Source organism: Simochromis diagramma, unplaced genomic scaffold (genome assembly GCF_900408965.1).
Source record: "Simochromis diagramma unplaced genomic scaffold, fSimDia1.1 OVJJ01000176.1, whole genome shotgun sequence".
NCBI lineage: Eukaryota > Metazoa > Chordata > Actinopteri > Cichliformes > Cichlidae > Simochromis > Simochromis diagramma.
In genome coordinates, this window is record NW_024386892.1 from 1348608 (window position 1) to 1352130 (window position 3523).

Consider the following 3523-nt stretch of genomic DNA (forward strand, 5'->3'; position numbering starts at 1 on the left):
AAAATATGAGTAACTGTATTCCGTTACAGGTACCGTTTAAAAAGGTGGTATTTAGAATACAGTTACTTTGTTGAAATAAATGGATTACACGGCGGTACTTTCCTGTTTCATATTGTGGCGGGTCAGGACTGTTTGGGTTTTGTTTGACAGTTATGTTCTGTTGTTCCAGGCGGCAGCGTTGCGGTTGCCATGGTTACAGGGTGACGCTCTCGCTCTGCGTGTTTCCTCGGTGAGAGAGCGCCTTTTTGTTGTTGTTGTGCTAAGCTAATAGGCAGAATGCAGAATGTAGCTTCATGGGCAGTGTAGTCCGTGCTGCAGGGAGAAGAGTGCCCGAAGAGCCCAGTTGTAAGTACGCTATTAAAACTCAACTGTACACTGTGTTGGTGTTTTCCTCCGAATGTCATATGCTGTGGGAGTGTCTGGTCGGGCGTGGTCCAGGTTCCTGTCATCCGTCCCTTGGGGTGGAGTTGGCCAGCTCATCACCTGTTTTCAATCTCCGGGGCTCCACCTAGAGGGTTTTTAAGCCAGCACTGCCTGCCACTCCTCGCCAGTTCGTCCTGCTACCATCTGTGATTCAGCACCCGTCGCACTCACCAGTAGTGCTGGTTCTGTCTCCATCCTGTTTTCCCGTCTGCTCGGAACCCGAGGACCACATACTCAACTTCTCCTCAGCCTGCCCTTCAGTCCGTACTCTCCACCTCCTTGGAATCTGGACCGGACTCTCCACACTCTCGACCCTCTCTGGAATGCTCCCACGGCAGCCTTTTCCCCGCCTAATAACCAGGGTCTCCAAGTAAGCCCAAGACTATCCACTGGCACTCCGTACCTCTGTCCCTTACTCGTTTTTCACTCAGTAACACCCTTCTCCTGTGTTTACAGAAGTTCCCGTTCGAGTTCTCCCTGTGCTCTACGCCTGTTTCTCCGCCCACGGATTTCCCTTAGTTTCTGCGAATGGTTTCTGTTAAACCCAGTCTTGTTCACGTTCTTGTTCCTTTCAATAAATTATACATAGTTCAAGCAATTGAGTCTGCTCTTGAGTCCACCGCATCCTTGTTTGTGACAGAACGAACTGGCCACTAATGGACTCAGCGAACCCAATTCACGCCGCCATTAATAAACAGGGCGCGGTGTTAGGACGGCATGAACAGACCTTGATGTCCTTAATGGACCAGTGTAATGCTATCAGTGAAAAACAGGAGGAGTTACTTACCCGGTTTTCAGAAATCATGGAGTCGAATCCACCCGTTTTCCCTAGTCAGCCGGAACCGTTGTCTGCACCCGCCTTTGCGCGTCCTGTGATAGAATCGGCTTATCGGGGCATCTCTTCCCCTCCACCGGAGCCTTTTCACGGAGAGCTGGGGCTGTGTGGGGGGTTCCTGTTTCAGTGGTCGTTGTTCGTCAGTCGCACGCCGCACGCGTTTCCTAATGATGCTGCCAAGATTTCCCATTTTGTTGGGTTGCTTAGGGGTAAGGCGCTTGCGTGGGCTGAGGCGTTTTTGTTTTCTCATCCGATTGCCTTGTGTTCCTATGAGGACTTCCTCAAGGAATTCAAGGCTACGTTCGCTCACCTGATCTCTGAGGGTACTGCAGCTAAGAGGCTGTTGGGACTCCGCCAGGGAAAATGCAGCGTTGCGGAATACGCGATCGAGTTCCGCACCACTGCTGTTGAAGCGGGTTGGCCAGACGCTGCGCTGCGGGGTATTTTCCTAGCGTCCCTTTCCGAACAACTGAAGGATCAGTTGGCTGTGCACGACGAGCCGGCCACGTTTGAAGCGCTTGTCTCTCTTGCTCTCAGGATCGATAGTCGACTGAGGGAGAGAGACGCTGAGAGGCGGTCCAAACCCTCTCCGTCTCTGTTTCGACCCGCGGCCGTTTCGGCGTTACCCCCGTCGCTTCTGGTGACATCATCCGTCCGTCCTCGCTCTCCTTCCCCTGAGCCTATGCAGATTGGCCGCGCTCGGCTCACTCCTGAGGAGCGGGAGCGGCGTTTCTGAGCCGGAGAGTGCTTCTACTGCAGAGGAAGCGGCCATCGCATCGCTGTTTGCCCGGTCCGGCCAAAAGGCGTGGCCCGCCGGTAAGTCCGGGATTACGGGTGGGCAGTGTTTTTAAGAGTGATAAACCCCGTTTTTTTGCTTTCGGTTTCGTTGATGTCCAGTACTAAGGCTCATTGTCTTCGTGCTCTCGTTGACTCCGGGTCGGAGCAGAATTTGATAGATGCTGCGGTGGCTAAATCGTTGAATTTGCCCCTCATTCAGCTCGAGCCTCCGATCCCGGCCACCGCTTTGAATAATGAGGTATTCGTGATGATCACTCACCGGACCGCGCCTATCAAGTTAGTCACGTCAGGTAATCATCAGGAAGACATAACTCTCTTTACCACCTCTTCCCTTGACGTGCCAGTGATCCTTGGTTTTCCATGGTTGCAGAAGCACAATCCACACATTGACTGGGCAGGGAAGAGAGTAGCGAGTTGGAGTTTGTTTTGTCTCGCCAACTGTTTAAAGTCAGCACTGCCCTCGGGGGCTTTTGTTTCTCCTCCAGTGGTTGTCTCCCCCCCTGACCTTACCTCTGTCCCTCCTGAATATCATGATCTACAAGAAGTGTTCAGTAAGGACAGGGCCCAGTCGCTGCCTCCTCATCGGCCCTATGATTGTGCTATTGATCTCCCCGGTGCCCCTCTGCCCTCCAGCCGTCTCTATAATCTGTCCCGTTCGGAGAGGGGGACTATGGAGACGTACGTCCGGGATTCGCTGGCGGCCGGTCTCATTCGTCCTTCTTCCTCACCGGTGGCCGCTGGTTTCTTTTTTGTTTCTAAAAAGGATGCGTCGCTCCGGCCGTGCATTGATTATAGGGGCCTTAATGCGATCACGATTAGGAACAGGTATCCCCTGCCTTTGATCAGTTCAGCTTTCGAACCCCTCCATGGGGCCACTGTCTTCTCTAAGTTGGACTTGAGGAACGCATACCACCTTGTCCGCATAAGGGAGGGCGACGAGTGGAAGACTGCTTTTAACACTCCTCTGGGGCATTTTGAATACCTGGTGATGCCGTTTGGCCTCACCAATGCCCCTGCAGTCTTCCAGGCACTGGTGAATGACGTGCTCCGGGATTTTTTGAATGTTTTTGTGTTTGTTTATCTGGACGACATTTTGATTTTTTCTCGGTCCCTTGAAGAGCATCGGGTGCATGTCTGGAGTGTGCTGCAGCGACTGTTGGAGAACCGCCTTTATGTGAAGGCCGAGAAGTGTGACTTTCATGTCTCGTCTATCTCATTTCTGGGCTACCTACTGGCAGAAGGGCAGGTGAAGACGGACCCTGTAAAGGTTAAGGCAGTGGTGGAGTGGCCCGTTCCTGGTTCGCGTAGACAGCTGCGGCAGTTCCTTGGCTTCGCGAATTTCTATAGGCGTTTTGTCAGGGACTACAGTCGGGTGGCTGCGCCTCTCACTCGCCTTACTTCCTCCCGGGTCCCCTTCGTTTGGTCCCCCGAGGCTCACTCGGCCTTCACCACGCTCAAACGGCTTTT

The 3523-nt window shown here is 53.1% G+C and overlaps 1 long non-coding RNA gene across 1 annotated transcript; it reads left to right on the plus strand.

The window, feature by feature from the left end:
* The first annotated feature begins 372 nt into the window (after positions 1-372).
* LOC120735001 lies at positions 373-1021 on the plus strand. The gene is made up of 2 exons (XR_005696154.1): positions 373-793; positions 880-1021. It is a non-coding gene; the product is annotated as an uncharacterized LOC120735001 (long non-coding RNA).
* The last annotated feature ends 2502 nt before the right edge of the window (positions 1022-3523 follow it).